Here is a 19556-nt window from a genome sequence, read left to right on the forward strand (position 1 = left end):
TGAGAAAACCATTCCAAGTGACCACTCCACTGCTGACCCGGGACGGGCTGCAGCATAAAGGAAGAAAATGTCTGCAGTTACTGGTTCTATGTCTCAAAACAACATGAGTGCATGCACACATTGTAGCCAGAATGGACTTTGTTTTCTTTGAATGACTCAGCTTGCCTCGTTGAGCTTCGCTGGACGCTGGGGCTTGCTCTTCCAGGGCAGGACCAGAGCTTCCTGTGTGATGAGTCGTGGCGCTGGCTGAGGGGAGGTGTGTTAACGTGGTCTACGCTGGGGGAGGGGCCAAGTCAAGAACCAATCGGCCCTGGTCGTTCAGGTGGCGCTTGATGATGTCAAAAACTCTATAAGAGGGGAGAGGACAGCTTGAAGATCCTCCTTTCCTTTTCCGGTTGGAGCCAGAGATGCCTACAGCCGAAGCTGAGCTGCCGGTAGCAGAGCTGACTAGAGGCTAGTGGGTAATCTTCTTACCATAGAGGGGAAGCATGTATACAATTTTGCCTTATACCATCTCGCTTCTCTGTGGCCTCCTAGTTACTCTTGTGAGGCGGAGTTATTGGGCCTGGAAGCTTTTGATGAAAATATCAAAATGGGGACGCTGGTTTGTGGGATTGTTACTGTGGAGTGTAAATACATGCTTTAGTTCTCCTGCCTTCTGCCTAGAGAATTCCTTATATCCTGTGGTTCCGGACCTTTTAGGCACATATGAGATTCTCTTTGAAATCATAAATTCTGCCTTCCTAATATACACATGGACACACAACACAAATAACAGCAAGAGAATTCTATCCTCTCATCAGTGAGACAGGAGCAGGAATTGAGGAGTGAGAAGGTGCTGAGAGCTTCATGGAAGGGAGGAGACCTCAGAAATCTTTGTGGATGTTCCAGGTATAGCACACTAAATTGCTCCACATAAAGTATTTGCTTTATTTCAGGATCTCTTCCATGTTGAGGTGATGGCTTTGCTTCTCATTGGTCACTGCTATTAAATGCTTGGTTTCATTGAGAGTATTGTATTCATTCATGGTGTCCATGGTGGCAATCCCATCATGGTTAATATCATTTGCTTCTTTGAAATCCTTCTTTATATCTTTCACTTAGTCATTATCAATGTCCCAGACCTGCTAGTTTTGAACTGTCCCTGCATGTATGGAAATGAACTCAGACAAAACTATCTTCTTATCACCATCCTGCTCCAAGTCTAAGACAATTTCCTTGACCATAAGCTTCAGCATGCCCCTGCTGTGTTCTGGGTAGAGAAAGGGTTGGAGTTCTTCCTCATTTAGCAGTAGGTCAGATGGAGGGTTTTAGTCCTGACACCAGCAATCATTGAGTTTATTGAGAACATCCAAGGTTAACTTGTCAATGTTCAGGTCCTCATTTTTTTTTCTTTTTGGCAACCTCTTTTTCTTTGTGGAAAAGATGAACATATTTTCTGTCATGAAACTGTATTTATTGTTTGTTGATATACTTTAAAGCAATTATTTTAGTAGACTAAAAAGTATCCTTAAAGACTCTCCTCCAAAAGATTTTTCCAAAGCTTGTATTAAGCTCATACTAGATTCCCATGTAAATGAAAGTGCAGAGATAACTACTCAGCAGCCAATTGGTTTTCTACATCAAGCAAGGCATGGCAAGAATGCACATATTCTGCAAAGATCAAAAATGGAAGAGAAATCACATGAAAGATGTTGAGATTCCTCAGGTGTTTCTGTGTTCAGATCAGACTGTACTGATTACAGCAAGCTTGAAAAAGGCACAAAGACCAATCAAATCTATGGCCACTTAAGTGAGGTCAGTCTGACAGTACACACTGGGCAGAGGATGGACATGCTCACCACTCTCTCCAAAAGTTGTGGCCGAAGGAACTGGCTTTTAGCACTGACCAAAAACCAGATATTACCCCCCAAAAAACCTGTCAGTTTCTAATTGTGATGATGGAGGAGTCCAAACTCTCCAAATTCCAGTAGCTGCAGCTCATGGATTCTACTAAAAGTAATTTAAAGTCATTAACCTCCTCCTCCTTTTCTTTGTCCTCCTCTTCCACTGTCCTTCCCAACTCCTAACTACAGTGGCATGATAATAGTTGACTATATAGCAAATTAGTCACTTTTCTCTTACTGCCTAGAGATTCCTCTGGCATGAGTTATTTGGAATCATAATGTAATATGTACCATGTGTATGTCTCATTTACAAAAATTACATTGACTTCATCAAATGAAGAATACCTGTTATTCAGACACATAGTTGCATGGGCAATAAACTGAAATAGTCCATAAATACATGTTTCCTACACTGCAATGGATAATCCCTTAGGAGCACAGCTGAAAGGAAGGGAGAGAGCAATAGATTAGATTTTATAAATGGTATAGTTTTTTGAGAAATTTTTAAATATCCTAAATAGAGAAATCCATCTTTATAATACCAACATCTTACAGTAATAGAATATGACTGAGAACCATGAAACAACAGTATGCAGAGCATCCAAATTTCAAGTAGTCTCGAAGGCATTTAAGAAACATATTAGTGAACACAAGTAGGCCACAGTTATTGGTGATGACTGTTATTCTTGAAATGGCATAAAATATGAGATTAAGGCATCCACGATTGAACCAAGATTTTTCTTAATATCTCCTTTTTTAATTGAATCAAATGTATTACATGACATTAGTCATATAAACTATTCATGGAGTGAGCAGGTAGGGTGACAAAATTTAATTCATTCTTCAGAAAACTATCTTAGGGCATCCCATATGTTATTACTACACATTCAATGTTCAATACAATTGGATTAAATAAATGACATAGGAGTAATGGTAGTATTATAATGCCCAGCATTGTCCAGGGCTGGTGATGAAAGACTTTGGTGAGGGGGTGGGGAAGATTTTTAAGGATAACTAAGTAGCCTAGCTTTAAATTTTGGTTTATCTTCCTAGCCAAAAACAATCATGTGATTAAAAATAGTAGGGCAAGATAACATGGCTTTAATACCTTTGTGTTATAATAGTTATTATTATTAATGCTAGTAATAATATTTATATGAATTTATATAGTATACAGAATTAGTAACATCAGAATTGCCACAAGGTTAGTTCTTACTTCCCTAATCTACTCTCTTCATGACCATCTTCTGAGTAGCTAGTACAAATTATTACTTTTATTTCATAGAAAAAGAATTATCATCCTAGAGAGATTAAATGACTCACTACATTTATAAAACTAGTAACAGAACTAGAACTTGAATCTGGTCCATCTGATTCCACGTATAATATTTCTTCTACTAGTCCATATTAACTGTAGTTTCAAAATGTGACATTCTGCCTGGCTTTACACTTATCTGATTTCCTAATATAGATCACAACAGTGTATGAACCACTTGCTAAACAGTGAAAACTGCTTTTCAATAGTGTATATCCTGGTATGCATGAGGCATACTGATGACATTAATTTAGAGTTTTTGGTTCTAATTTAATCAATTAAACTTATATAAATTTTGATTCAGAAGCATGAATTTTGGTCTATTTTTTGTTGGATACTTATACTTGTGTGTGTATGGGTGTGTGTGTGTGTGTGTGTGTGTGTGTATATATATATATATATGTACATATATATATATATATATATCAGTTTACTGGTCACATAAACCATTTGCACTAGCCTTGATGGCTTCTCCAATTTGTGTTTAAAGCATTTCCACTGAATGCAATTTTCCACTAGTGGAGACTTGGGGATTCACTGTAAATGAGTTACACCATTTTATGTGTGATTATAGACATATATATCAAACATATCTATGTTTGGATGCATATTTGAGATAGCGAATGATATTGCAGGACATTTATCTTTATAATTTCCTATTTTCACTGGCTCATAAACTTCAGAAAAAATTCTTTTTTTCAGCTTAACATTTCTATGCTTCCTTTCAGTCCCAAGGTGATTTTCTGCTAAAGCTTAAGGAAAATCTGTTCAGCTATTTTTAAGCTATAGGAATATGAAAACTATATTTTTGCCATCATGAAAAGGTAATCTGTTATATTCACTTTTTCTGTTAATCTCCATGACTGAGTTTCTCAAGATCAAACTCTATGTAAAAGGTAACTGGTACTTTCTAAGCTATTTTGCCTCTCTCTGAAAGAGAAAGAAGACACAAGTCTCCCAGTCCCTAACCTTAACACTTTCTTGCTTAAATCTCTAGGATATTTCCTCCTACCTAAAGTCATGTGACTGCTTTTATTTTTACGCATAAAGCCTTACAGGCAAGTCAGAGCAGAAGCTTCCAACCCAGGGTTGTACTTGAAGGGTGTACTTGAAGGTTTTGGAAAATGAACACGATCTATCATAAAATTTGGAGCTTGAAGGGACCTGGAAAAGTAGTCTAATGTCATCAGTCAACAAATGGTGCCCAAACAAGTCTTATGTCACATACTACAGAGTCGGGGGTTCAAATCCAGAATTTCTAATTCTGTTTTAAAAAAAAATCCAACAATTACAAGTTTCCATCTGTTGTTCTGATTTGGAATGAATTTTGACAGGTAGAATTGATGTTGTGAAATAGTCTGCCTTTAAGTGCAATGTATTATTCCAGAACAAATTTTATATATCATATTCTTCTAGTTATGCTACACCACTGAGAAATGTGGAATACCACAGTTTCCAAAGGTCTTAATTTGCAGGTCAGCCATAAAGTAATGGGGAAATGCATAGTTGGCATGACCTGGCACAATCTGGTCTTCAACCTCATCATTCCTCCAAAAATGTTTTATCCAAATTTACCAATTATTTCTTCATTGCCAGATGCAATGGCCTTTTCTAAATCCTCTTTCCTTCTATACCTCTCTCCAACTGCTGATCACACTTTCCTCTTTGATACTCTCTTCTCTTTAGGTTTTCAGGAAACCACTCTCTCCTGGTTCTCCTCTTACCTGTCAAACCACTCCTTTTCAGTCTCCTTTGCTGCATACTAATTCAGATCACACCTTCTAACCCAAGATGTCCCACAGAGTTTTGTCCTGGGCGCTTTTCTTTCTAATCTCTATACTACTAAACTTAGTGATCCCATCGGTCCCCATGGATTTAAATACCATCCTTGCTGATGGTTCTCAAATCTCTCTGTCCTTCTCTAACTTCTCTGTTGACCTCCAATCTCAAATCTCCAACTGACTTTTAGACATCTCAAACTGGAAGTCAATTCAACATATTCAACTCAACATGCCCAAAACTGAACTCATTATATTTCCCCCTGAATTCTCTCCTCTCCTACCTTCCTAATCACTGTAAAGGGAAACATCTTCCCAGTTCTAGAGGGTCACAACTTTGGTGTCATTCTTAGCTCCTCATTATCTTTTACCCCAATATCCATTTTGTTGCCAACACCTGTTGTGTTCACTTTTCAGCATCTATTCTCTGATAGTGCCACCACTTTGTTGTGGGCACTTACAACCTCATGTCTGAATTATTATAATAGCCTACTTGTGTATCTGCTTGGCTAAAATCTCTTGCCACTTCAAAAAAAATCCTCCATTCAGTCACCAAAGTTATTTTCTTAAAGTGTAGGGCCAGCCATGTTACCCTTTCTACTTAATAAACTCCAGTAGCTCCCTATTACCTACAGGATTAAATATCAAATATATTTGGCATTTGAAGCCCTTCATAATCTAGCAGCCTCACATAATCTGCTACAACTAGGGTTCCTTCACATTTTTTGCTGCTTCTCTTGATATCTTGATCTTCTGTTCTTCCAGGTGAATTTTGTTGCCATTTTTTCCAGCTTTATAAAATAGCTCTTTGTTAGTTTGGTATGCCTTTGAATAAATAAATTAACTCAGGTCCAACTGACATTTTTATAGTGCTCTGGCCTACCCATAAGCAATGAATATTTCTCCAGTTGTTTAGATCTTTGTAGGAAAATTGTTTTGTAATCATATTCATATAGTACCTGAGTTTGTCTTGGCAGGTAGAATCCCAAGTTATTTTATATTGTATGTGATTATTTTATTTTCTTTCTTTGCTTTTGTTTGTTTGGTTTTTTGAGGGGGAAAGAAGGGCAATTGGAGTTAAGTGACTTGCACAAAGTCACACAGCTAGTATGTCAAATGTCTGAGGCCAGATTTGAACTCAGGTCCTCCTCACTCCAGGGCCGGTGCTCTACTCACTGTGCCACATAGATGTCCCTGTAGATGATTATTTTAAGTGAAATTTCTCTTTCTATCTCTTCCTGCTGGACTTTTTTAGTAATATATAGAAATACCTATGATTAATGTGGATTTTTATTTTATATCCTCCCACTTTGCTAAAGCTCCTTTATTTTCTGTTGAAATATGATGTCTAGGATCTTTCTTATCACAGATTTCAGGCAGTCCAGTAATTCTTAATTTATCTTTCTTCAATTCTTGTCATAGTCAGTTGTTTTCCAATGAGATATTTAATGTTTTTCTTTTATCTTTTGTTATTTTGCCTCTATCTTGCTGTTTCTTGATGTCTCATGGAGTTCTTAGCTTCAGTTTGCCCAATTCTGTTTTTTTAAGTTTTAACTTTATTTTTAAGAATATTTTCTTTTTCGCAATTGCACATAAAATACCTTTTAACATTTTTTAAATACTGAGTTCCAAATTCTCTCCTTTCCTCTTATTCCCCTGCCTGAGATGGTAAGAAATTTGATGTATGTTATACATGTACAATCATGCAAAACATTTCTATATTAGTCTTTTGAAAGAAAAAAATAGGTTAAAAACATTTAAAATCATGTCATAATAGTAGGCTTCAATCTGCTGTTAATAGCATTTTTCCTCATGCCCTTTGCAGTTTCTTGGATCATTTCATTTCTGAGAATAGATAAGTAATTCACAATTGATAACCAGGCAATATTGCTGTTACTATGTACAATGTCCTCCTAGATTTGCTCACTTTGCTCTGAATTAATTCATGAAAATCTTTCCAGGTTTTTCTGCAATTATCTTCTACAGCTTTTCTTGTAGCAATGTAGTATTGCATTATAATCATGTACCATACTTCATTCAGGCACTACCCAATTGATGGGAATCCCCTAAATTTCCAATTCCTTGCCACCTCAAATGAATATTATAATATAGATATTTTTGTACCAATAAGTACTTTCCCCCTTTTTAAGTATCTGTTTGGCCTACAGACCTTGTAGTGTAATTGATAGTTAAAAGAGTATGCACAGTTTGGGAGACCTTTGGTCTCACACATATTTATTTTCATCAATGTAATTTTGTATCTTTTTTTATAGTTGGCCAATTCTGCTCTTAAAGGTGTTATTTTCTTCATTAATTTTTCTGTCTCTTTTACTAATCTGTTGATTGTTCTTTTTTTATAATTTTCTGCCATTGCTCTCCTGTTGTTAACTAATTTTTCCTCTGATATTCATATTTGATTTTTAAAATATTTTTAGTTCTTCAAGTAAGTGTTTTTGATTGTGTCCAATTCACTTTTCCCCCTAGGAGGATTTGCTTGTAGCTGTTTTGACATCATTGTCATCTTCTGAGATTCTATCTTCATCTTCCCTGTCACCAGAGTAATTTTTATGGTCAGGTTCTTTTTCATTATTTGCTAAATTTTCTATACTTTTTCTTGACTTTGGACTTCAAGGTAAAGTCGGATTCTGTTCCCAACATGGGTGGGAGGAGTATGAGCACTATCTCAATCTTCAGGCTTTTTTGCCCTGCTGTTTTCAGAGCTAGCTATGGGTGTTTAGAAGGTTTTTGTGCTTCCTAGGTGGTGTGATCTGGGAAGTGGTGTGGCCATTGATCTCCTAGTCTGAGCTATGGTCTTCACCCAGGAAAGATCCCTGATTCCTTAGGATTACAATTGATACTGCTTCTTAGGTTCATACTCCCTCTGGACCAGAAAAGATACTGCTCCTCAGGATATGATAGTACTCCTCAGGGCATGATACTCATCCTTTGCGATCATAGGTAATACAGTTCCTTAGAGTCCCTAGTCCCTTATGACCAAAGGCAATACTACTGCTATCTTGACTGACAGTTCTCTTCTCTGCCCTTGAACTATGACTAAGAAGTGGAAATAATCAATGCAATTGCCAGACAGCATCTGTTCCTGATCCTGCAGCTAGCTCAAGGATCCCCTATAATCTCTTTCTGTCCACTTGCCAGGTCACCTCACCATTTCTGGCATGAGAGTTTCTGAAGTTCCTGAAATTCCTGTTTCTTCTGTCACCAGTCCGAAGTCCCACCAATGGAGTTACATCCTCATGAGCTCCTGGCCATCCTCTATCCCCATTGTTACAGATCTCTCCCATTAATGTTGCTTATCTGGGGCTTGAAGAGTATCTTACCCTGACTTTTTATTGGCTCTGATATTCCAGGATTTGATTTGAGATGTTGTTTTAAAGTTCTTTGGAGGTCCTTTTGGAAAAGCTCAGCTGAGCTCTAAAATCTTTTTAAGGGAATAAATATTCCAGGCCCTCTTCCTTATTAACTCCCTTGATGAGCCTTGATGTTTTTAGGGTTCTTAGAGGAGAGATTTCATTTCTTCCTATTAGAATGGGATAATACTTTTCATTTGCTCACACATATATATTGTTTTGTGTTTCCTTTTCCAACTCTGTATTTGTCTTTCAGAGATTTACTCAGCTCTGGAATGCTTAGAAGTCCTCTGTTTTACTTCAGATCCATACTGGTTTTGACACAGTGGAATTACATTAAGTTTTTTTCTGTTAATAATTATTATTTGTTTACCTATACCTTTTGCCTTTTAAAATAGTATACTCCAACCTTTCAAATCCTTTAGAGTGCTAGCTACTTATACATTTTTGGTTTGTGGAGTCCTAAATGTGGCACATTGGTACTTTAGCTCCCTTTTTGACTTCTTGTAGTACTTTTAATTTTACCTGAAAGTTCTAGATTTCGGCTATAAAATTTTTGGAAGTTCACATTTTAGAGATTATTTCATGTAATCATTGGATTCTACTTTCATTTTTTTTTCTTCTCTAAAAAGTCTGGATAATTTGGTCTCATGATTCCTTGAAATGTGATATTTAGGATTTTCAAAAATTAGGTCATAGATTTTAAGCAGTCCAATGATTATTTTTTAAAAAAATTATTAATTAATATTTTTGTTATTCTCAATTACATGTAAAACCAATTTTCAACATTCATTTAAAAAATTGAATACCAAATCTCCTCCCTTGCTCCCTCCTTCCCCCTCCCCCATTCAGTCAAGTGATTCTTAAATTATTTCTCTTCAATCTCTTTCCCAGTTCCATTGATTTGTCATATTTCTATTTTTTTCTGTGTTTTGCCTTAGATTTAATACTTCATGCTGGTTCACAGATTTATTAACTTCCATTTGGTCCACTCTACTTTTTCCAAAAGACTGCTACTTGGGAAACATTTTAGTCCTCTCATTCTTATCTGTGAATTCTATCTCTAAGCCTTTCCTTCGAAGCTACCATTTATTTTCAGTTCTTTACCCTAATACTCTCACTAAATTTATAATATTGTTTTAAACTATTTTAAAATTCTTGATTCATTTTTAATTTTTTTTCAGATTTAAGATTATTTTTGCCAGTTACATGTAAAAACACTTTTTATCATTCATTTTTTTTTCAATTTGAAATTTTCTCTTTTCTTCACTCCCCCCTCTCTCTCTTTTTGAGAAGACAAGCAATTTCATATGGATCATGCATGTGCAGTCCTGCTAAAGATATTTTCATGTTGGTCATGTTATACAAGAAAACACAGACAAGAAACCTGGAAAAAAAGAAAAAGAAAATTTATGTTTCGATATGCATTCAGAATCTATCAGTTCTTTCCCTGGATATAGATAGCATTTTTCATAAGTCCTTTGGAATTGTCTGAGATCATTGTATCGCTAAAACAGGTAAGTCATTCACAGTTGATCATCATGCAATATTGCTGTTACTATATATAATGTTGTCCTGGGTCTGCTCATTTCACTTTGCATCAGTTCAGGCAAGTCTTTCCAGTTCATCTTTTCTCACAGCACAATAGTATTCCATTACAATTATAAAGAACAACTTAATCAAATGTTCCTCAGTTGAAGGACATCCCCTCAATTTCCAATTCTTTGACACCACTAAAAAAAGATGCTATAAATATTTATTTGTACATATAGGTCCTTTTTCTTGTTTTATATGTCTTTAGAATACAGACCTAGTAGTGGTATTGCTTGGTCATTTGGTATACATGCTTTTTAATGCCTTTTAGGCATAGTTTCCAAGTGCTCTACAGAATAGTTGAATAAGTATTGTCTTCATCAGCAGTGCATTAGTGTGTCAATTTTCCCACACCTCTCCAACATTTGTCATTTTTGTTTTCTGTCATGTTATCCAATCCTATGGGGGGTACCTAAGAATTGTTTTAATTTGTATTTCACTAATCCATAATGATTTAGACCATTTTTTCATATGATTATAGATTGCTTTGATTATTTCATCTGAAAACTGCCTGTTCAGTATCCTTTGATGATTTATCAATTAGGGAATGGCTCTTATTTCTATAGATTTGACTCAGTTCTCTATATATGTGAGAAATAAGGTCTTTATGAGAGAAACATGTCGATTTTTTCACAGTAATGATTACTAAGTATTTCTCTCCATCCTATTCTTATATTGTCACTTCTGGATCTATTTTCCAGGTCAGTTGTTTTTCCAGTGAGATATTTCATATTATTTTTTTCATTCTTTTAGTTTTACCTTATCACCTCTTAATATCTCATAAAGTCATTAGTTTCAACTCATTCAATTCTAATTTTTGAGAAATTATTTTCTTCATTGAAGTTTTGTACCTCCTTTTCCATTTGCCCAATTCTGATTTTTAAGGAGTTCTTCTTTTCAATGAATTTTTGTATATCTTTTTTTTCCATTTGGAAAGTTCTATTTTATGGGATTCTTCTCTTCATTGGACCTTTTTGCTTTTTTCCATTTGGCTTCTTCTGAATTTTTTTGTTTGTTTGTTTTTTTAGTAATCAAGGAAATTATATATATATATATATATATATATATATATATATATATATGTATATATATATTATATATATATATATATATGTATATATATGTATATATATATATATATATATATATATATTCTTTTTCCCACCTAATGGCATTTTATTTTGTCCAATTAAAGTTAAACATAGTTTTTAACATTCACTTTTATAAGATTTTGAGTTTTAATTTTTTTCTCCCCTATCCCACCCCCAAGATAGCATTGCAATCTGATATGGGCCATACATGTATAATCAAATTTAAAAATATATTTCCATATTAGATATGTTGTGAAAGAAGAATCTGAACAGAAGGGGGGAAAAACATGAGAAAGAAAAAAATAGAGAGAAATAGTACATTTCAATCTTCACTCAAACCCCATAGTACTTTCTTTAGATGTGGATAACATTTTCTGTAATGACTATATCACAATTCTCTTAGATGATTATTTTGATGAGAAGAGCTAAATCTCTCAAAGTTGGTCACTGCACAATGTTACTGTTACTGTGTATAATGTTCCCCCAGTTCTACTCACTTCACTTAGCATCAGTTCATGTAAGTCTTTCCAGGTTTTTCTAAAATCTACCTCCTCATCATTTCTTATGGCACATCAGTATTCAATTATATTGCCAAACCACAACTTGTTCAGCCATTCCCCATTTGATGGACCTCCCCTCAGTTTCTCATTTTTTGTCACCATAAAAAGAATTGCTAAAGATATTTTTGTACATGTGGGTCCTTTTCCCTTTTTTATGATCTATTTGGGATATGGCCCTAGAAGTTGTATTGCTGGGTCAAAAGGTATGCACATTTTATAGCCCTTTGGGCATAGTTCTAAATTGCTCTCCAGAATGGTTGAATCAGTTCACAACTCCACCAACAATGCATTAATGCTTCAATTTTTTTCACACCATCTCCAACATTTATAATTTTCCTTTTTTGTCATATTAGTCAATCTAATAGCTAAGAGGTGTTACCTCAGAGTTGCTTTAATTTGCATTTATGCTATTAATTGTGATTTAGAGCATTTTTCAAATGACTATGGATAGCTTTTGTTTCTTCCTCTAAAAAATACCCATTTATATCCTTTGACAATTTATCAATTGGGAAATGACTTTTATTATTATAAATTTGATTCAGTTCATATATTTTAAAAATAAGTCCTTTATCAGAAACTCTGGCTGTAAAAAGTTTTAACCACCTTTCTGCTTCACTTCTAATTTTGGCTGCATTGGTTTTATTTGTGTATAACTTTTTTTTATTTTAATGCAATCAAAAGTATCCATTTTGCTTTTCATAATGTTCTCTCTCTCTTGTTTTGTCAAAAATTCTTTCCTTTGCCATAGATCTGACAGCTAAACTATTCCTTGCTCTCCTAATTTGCTTAAGGTATGACCCTTTATGTCTAAATAATATATCCATTTTAACTTTATCTTGGTATACAGTGTAAGCTGTTGGTATGTGCCTAGTTTCTGCCATATTATTTTCCAGTTTTCACAGAAGCTTTTGTCAAATAGTGAGTACTTATCCCAGAAGCTGCAGTCCTTGGGTTTATCAAACAGTACATTACTATAGTCAATGAATACTGTGTATTGTATACCTAACCTATTCCATTTCTTAGCTGGTACCAGATAGTTTTGATGGTTGCTTTTTTATAATAAATTTTTACATCTTGCATGACTAGGCCACCTTCCCTTGCATTTCTTTATATTAATTCCCTTGATATTCCAGATGAATTTTGTTATTTTTCCTAGCTCTATTAAATTATTTTGTGGTGGCTTGATTGGTATGGTGCTGAATAAGTAAATTAATTTAGGTAGAATTGAAATTTTATTACATTAGTTCAGCCTATCCACGAGAAACTGATATTTTTTCCAATTATTTAGATCTGACTTTATTTGTGTGAAAAGTGTTTTGTAATTGTGTTCATAAAGTTCCTGAATTTGTCTTAGCAGATAGTCTCCCAAATATTCTATATGGTCAATGGTTATTTTTTAAATACAAATTACCTTTCTATCTCTTGATACTGGGCTTTGTAAATAATATTTTAAAAGGCCAAAGATTTGTCTGTGTTTATTTTATATCCTGCAACTTTGCTAAAGTTATAAATTATTTCAAGTAGTCTTTTAGTTGATTCTCTAGGATTCTCTAAGCATACCATCATATCATCTGCAAAGAGTTATAGTTTTTTTTGTTTGCCTAGTCTGATTACTTCAATTACTTTTTTCTATTCTTATTGCTAAAGCTAACATTTCTAGTATAATACTGAATAAAATGGTAATAATGGACATGCTTTTTGTCCTGTCCCTCATCTTATTGGGAGTGTTTCTAGCTTATCCTGTTTACAAATAATGCTTGCTGGAGATTTTAGATAGATGCTATTTATCATTTTAAGTAAAACTACATTTATTCCTTTTTTTAAAATGAAAATGCCAAATTTATTTTACTCATTCTCCAGCTATCTTCTACATATCTTATACACAAAAAATTACCCAAAACAGTCTGCAAATTTAGATCTGGTTGGTGACAGTGAAGAAGAAAAAGAGCCAAATGTCTTTTTTGTCATTCATTCTCTTGGCCAGTCTTACAACCCACATGAACCTTTGATCTGTTGCTAGACATAATTAAAGAAATTTCATAAATGTGTATGATGGGCTTGAATTGATAAATTATTTCCTCATCTTGAATTTTGGTGATAAAGCCCATCATCTTCATAAAAAGATTCTCTAAAATCAATGAGCTACAAGGTGGGGTGGTGGAGGAGGGGGAATGTGGGGAGAGGAAATGTCACACATAAAAAGAAAAGAAAAAGTAGCATCAATGGTGCAAGATATTTTAAATTCACTTTTTTCCCCTTTTGAATCTTTTGTTTTCCCCAATTTAATAATTAATTTATTTTTAGTTTCCAACATTCACCTCCATAGGTTTTAAATTTTCTCCCTCTGGGGGCAGAGCCCAGATGGCTCTGTGAAAGGAACTAATTACCCAAGCTTTTTCACAAATTCTGTCAGATACATCTAAGAAAGTGAATCTGAGCAGATTTGAGAGAATTAGAAGCCACTAGTAGACTGAGAGGGGAAGGAGGGCCAGATACATAGAAAGGTACCATACCAAATCAACCTGGAACAGCAGAGGAATCCAGCCAGCTTGTCAGTCTGGGAGGTTGCTGGGTGAGTGAAATGCTGAAGCAGGAACAGGCCCAGGGAGGAAGTACCAGCTATGGCCACAATAGAGCTGCAAGCCTCTCAGCCCAAGACAGGAGCATTTTTTCATATGCCTATAGATATCTTTAATTTCTTCCTCTGCAAACTGCCTGTTCATATCCTTTGACCATTTCTCAATTGGGGCATGACTTGTATTCCTATAAATTTGGCTCAGTTCCCCATGTATTTTAGAGATGAGGCCTTTATCAGAGACTCTGGTTGTAAAGATTTTCTCCCAAGTGTCTGCTTCCCTCCTAATCTTTGTTGCCATTGGCTTTTTTTAAATACCAAAACATTTCAATTTAACATAATCAAAATTATCCATTTTGCATTTTGATATGCTCTCTATCTCCTGTTGTGTCACGAATTCTTTGCTTTCCCATAAATCTGATAGGTAAACTGTTCCTTGCTCTCCCAAATTGCTTATAGTATCAGCCTTTATTCCAAAATCATGAATGAATTTTGACTTTACTTTGGTATGTGGTGTAAGACATTGGTCTGTTCCGAGGTTCTGTTTTACCATTTTCCAATTTTCCCAGCAGCTTTTGTGAAACAGTGAATTCTAAGCCCAGAAGATTCTTTGGGTTTGTCAAAGAGTAGATTGCTATCATCATTGACTTCTCCATCTTGTGTACCTATCCTATTCCACTGATCCACAACTCTGTTTCTCAGCCAGTACCAGGTAGTTTGGAGGACTGCTGCTTTATAGTACAGTTTAATATCTGGTATGGCTAGGCCACCTTCCCTAGCATTTCTTTTCATTAATACCCTAGATATTCTAGACCTCTTCTTTTTCCAGATGAATTTTGTTATTATTTTATCCAGCTCTGTAAAATAATTTTTTGGTAGTTCAATTGGTATGGCACTGAATAGATAGATTAATTTAGGTAAAATTGTCATTTTTATTATATTAGCTTGGCCTCACCATGAGCAACTGATACTTTTCCATTTATTTAGATCTGACTTTATTCACCTGAAAAGTGTTTCATAATTATGTTCGTATACGCCCTGGGTTTGTCTTGGCAGATAGACTCCCAAATGATTTATAGTGTCTACAGTAACTTTGAATGGAATTTGTCTTTCTATCTATTGCTGCTGGGGCTTTGTTAGTAAAGTATAGGAATGTCAAGGATTTATGTGGGTTTCTTTGGATCCTGCAACTTTGCTAAAGTTGTTTATTATTTCAAGTAGTTTTTTTTTAACTTGACAGCCTTGTTTCAACCCTGATTTTATTGGGAATGCATCTAGCTTATCCCCTTTATAAATAATGCTTGTTGATGGTTCACCGAATGTCAATCTCCTTGCCTGGAAAATTATACTCAGTTTTGCTGGGTAGTTGATCCTTGGTTGTAGTCCAAGCTCCTTTGCCTTTCAAAATATCATATTCCAATTTCTCCTGTCTTTTAATGTAGAAGCGGAAAGATCCTGTGTGATCCTGACTGTATTTCTGTTACATTTGAATTGCTTCTTTCTAGCTGCTTGCAGGATTTTCTCCTTGACCTGGTAGTTCTGGAATTTGGCTATAATACTTCTTGGAGTTTTCAATTTGGGATCTTTTTCAGGGGGTGATTGATAGATTCTTTCAATGACAATTTTACCCTCTTGTTCTAGGACCTTTGGGCAATTTTCCTTAAGGATTTCATGGAAGATACTGTTCAGGCTCTTTTTTTCCTCATAGCTTTCAGGTAGACCAATAACTCTTAGATTGTCTCTCCTGGATCTATTTTCCAGGTTGGTTGTTTTTCCAGTCAGATATTTCACGTTTTCTTCTATTTTTTTCCATTTTTTAGATTTTCTTTGAATGACTCTTGATGTCTCATAGTGTCATTAGCTTCTACTTGCCCAATTCTAATTTTTAATGTTTTGTTTTGTTCCTTTATTTTCTCTATCTCCATTTCAGTTTGGTTGGTTTTCTCTTTTCAATGAGACATTTTCTCCAATTATATTCTGATTATCCTTAACCAATTCCCCAATTTTACCTTTTAAAGATTTGTTTTCCTCATTGAATTTTTTTTTCCATTTTTTCTTTTACCTCCCTAATTTGTTTTTTAAAGTTCTCCTTGAGTTCTCCCAGGAATACTTTTAGGTTGGGAGACCAGTTCACTTTCCTTTTTGAGGTTTCAGATGTGGGTGTAGTGTCCATGCTGTCCACTTCTGAATGGGTATTTTGATCATCCCTGTCTCCATAATATGAATCTATCATTTTTGAAAACTTCTTGCTATCCTCTTTCATGGTGGGTTTTTTTATTCCTCCTGGCTTCTAAAGTGGATCTCTGCTTCTGGGGCTCAGGGTACTCTGTCCCAAGATTCTTGTTTTGGGATCTAGCTTTATGTGCTATGGCCTCTGGTTTCATGACATGTGGGGGAAGGGTGGTCTGGCTGCTTGGAGATCTACTCTTCCTCAGGACTGTTCTATGGAATGGGTGCTCTCAGCTCTTGTCTGTGCTGGTGTCTGCCACTTCCCCTGGCTGTGCAAAGCCAAGTCTGGGGTCCTGGTATTGACATTATCTCTACCCCCTGGGGCTCAGTTACTCTCGTTGTTCTGCTGAGGTGGGGCCTGCTGGGACACCTCTTTTCCTACACTAGTCTCCTTCTGCCACCACAGGAAGGCCCCTCTCCCCACTTCTCTCACTACTGAAGCCCCCCCCCCCTTTTTCTGGCTCCTCTCTTTCTCCTGAGGTTTTATTCTCTGGGTTTATTCACGGGAGGGATATGAGCAGTTTTACCTGGCCATCATCGCTCACAGAAGTTCAAGAAGGCGAGTTTCAAACCTTTAGATTGTGTATTGGAGGCCTCCCTGCTAGCTGCTCCCATGGCTGCGGGCTCTGTGCTTGGACAGACTCCCATCCTGGGCTGAGAGGCCTGGAGCTCCATTGCTGCCGTATCTGGTACTTCCGCCCAGGGCTTGTTCGGGCTCCAGTGTTTCGCTCACTCAGTGCTCTCCCAGAGCCGCAGGCTGACTGGATTCCTCCGCTGTTCCTGGTTGGTTTGGTCTGGTGCTGTTCGGAGTGCCCCAGTGCTCCTACCCGTCTCAGTCTACTAGTGGCTTCTAACTCTCTCAAATCTGCTCAGATTCACTTTTTTTGACTTATCTGACAGAATTTGTAAGAGAGCTCTGGAAGTTCCTTCCTTTCACAGAGCCATCTTGGCTCCGCATTCTGATACTGATTCTTTTCTGTGTGTCCCAATGCCTTTCATAGTACCTGATATACTTAACAAATGTTAGTTGAATTGAATTAGATTATTCCTCAGGGATGTACATATGGAGAAAAGTAGGGAAGATGAGTCTAGGAAGAAAAAATACCTTGATGAAAGGGAAAGATACAAAGACTAGAATGAAAAAGTTGTATAAAGGTCAAGACTGATAGAGAAATGAAATTTAAATTAATGCCTGTAGCAGCAAGCACCCTAGCATACCCAGGATACCCTGCTAGCACAGGTTTTTTAACCTTCTTTTCTAGGCAAGACTGTTCAAAAAGGGGTTAACAAGCCTACCTTTAATTACATTCACTAATTCTGGGGAAAAGTCAGCCCTTTAAATGTCACAGAAAATGCAAATACAGAAAGTACACAGAAAATACAAGCAGAGAAATTACCATAAAGACCAGCAGATAAGGCTCTTAGATGCCTGAATCAAAGCAATATTGCACCTTACATACACCACTGGATTGAGAAACCCTTTACATCTGAGCAGTAAGGGGTTTTGAATATATGGCTACTCAGAGTCTTAATCAGGGAATCTAAAGATCCTTCTTATAAATGAACTCCAAAAGCAAAATACCAACTCAGAGTATATATGCACTTCTCAGAGCCAGAAGGCATTGTGATCCTCATAACTCAGTACCTAACTAAAAATTAGCAAAAGCTGTGAAAGCCTTCCTACAAGCAAGCCTCCCCTAAGAAAGCTTCCCTCCCCCAACAGGCTCCATGAGAGGCCTATTAATAGGGCAGGGAAGATCTTCTACCCCATTAAACTTACAATGCTAATTTAGAAGCAAGTATATTTTAAACCATTCTATACTGCTAATTTGTTCTCTCTACCTCCAACCTCACTCTTTTTTTCACTCTGTATTCTACATCATATTCTTTCCATGTCATTCTCCTGCTTGAGAAGGCCAAGAGTCTCCAAATTGCTTTGAGAATCAAATACAAACTCTGCTCTTTGACTTATTTGAAGACTAGCTTCCATTCTTTTTCACTGGATGGCCCCCAGATCAGGAAATATTTTACCTCTTCATCTCTGACTCCTGGATTCTTACAGAATGCAACTCTGATCCCATTTCCTGCAGAAGATTCTTCTTAGTCCCCTTCTGGTCCCTGTCCCTTCCCACTATTAATGGCTTTCCTCTGAACATATGTACATAAATATACATATATAGTTAAATACATATATACTGTGTATGTTCACAGTTATTTGCATGATTTCCCACACAATATAATGCAAGATTGTTCATGATATCTCTAATGATTAGTAGCACAATGCTTGGCTTAGAGTAAGTATTTAATAAATTCTTATGGGGGGCAGAGACAAGATGGTAGAGTAAAGATGGGGACTTGCTTGAACTCTCCCCCAAACACTTGCAAGTGCCTGTAAAAAATGACTCTAAACAAAATCTAGAGCAGCATAATCCACAAAAAGAGTGAAAAAAATAGATAATTAATGTTGTGTTGTTATTGTTAATGCACAAGGTTTTGTGATTAAAGTAAGAAGATTGTACTAAATGACCTCTAAATAGTTTTTAGTCTGTAAATCTATAAAACTATATATGCAAAGTGAAGAGGAAACAGTGGTTTTCAATAAAAATATCGACATTATATTTTTAAAAGGTATTTTGCATATTGATCATACAGATGAATAGCATAGTCCTCTATTTCACTTGGTATGTATAGACAGAACTTACATATTTACACAAGCTTGAATAATGAACTTAGTCAAGGTGTAAAAAACTATAGATGGATTTCTTGTTGAAATAATGAATCATTTTTTGCTCATGAGCTGTTTTGATGTAGGACAAACCAATGTATATTTTAGAACAAATTAAATCAATTTATGAAAGCTTTTACAAATGGAAAATAGTTATTAACAGTTCTATGAGAAATTCACTAATACTAGCATATTTTTTCCTCAGATACATGAAATTTGAGGTTACTAAGTTTCCCAGAACAAACCCCCAGTGATTTGCACTGACTCACTTGGATTAGTAAATGTCAACAAATGGTGTACTACACTGATCTCTCCCATTTTAGAGAATGTTACTTTCTCTTTGCTTTTGTGCATAGGCTTTAAAACATAGAAAACCTTAAAAACCGTTTTTCTTTCCATTAAAAAACTGTAGAAACCTCAGTGTACATTAAGGTCT

General features: G+C 35.7%; 1 pseudogene; it reads right to left on the minus strand.

Annotated features, from left to right (window-relative positions):
- Nucleotides 1-866: 866 nt before the first annotated feature.
- Nucleotides 867-7447, minus strand: LOC118851056 (annotated as a pseudogene).
- Between the last annotated feature and the right edge of the window lie 12109 nt (nt 7448-19556).

This window comes from Trichosurus vulpecula, chromosome 5, assembly GCF_011100635.1.
Source record: "Trichosurus vulpecula isolate mTriVul1 chromosome 5, mTriVul1.pri, whole genome shotgun sequence".
NCBI classification, from domain to species: Eukaryota; Metazoa; Chordata; class Mammalia; order Diprotodontia; family Phalangeridae; genus Trichosurus; species Trichosurus vulpecula.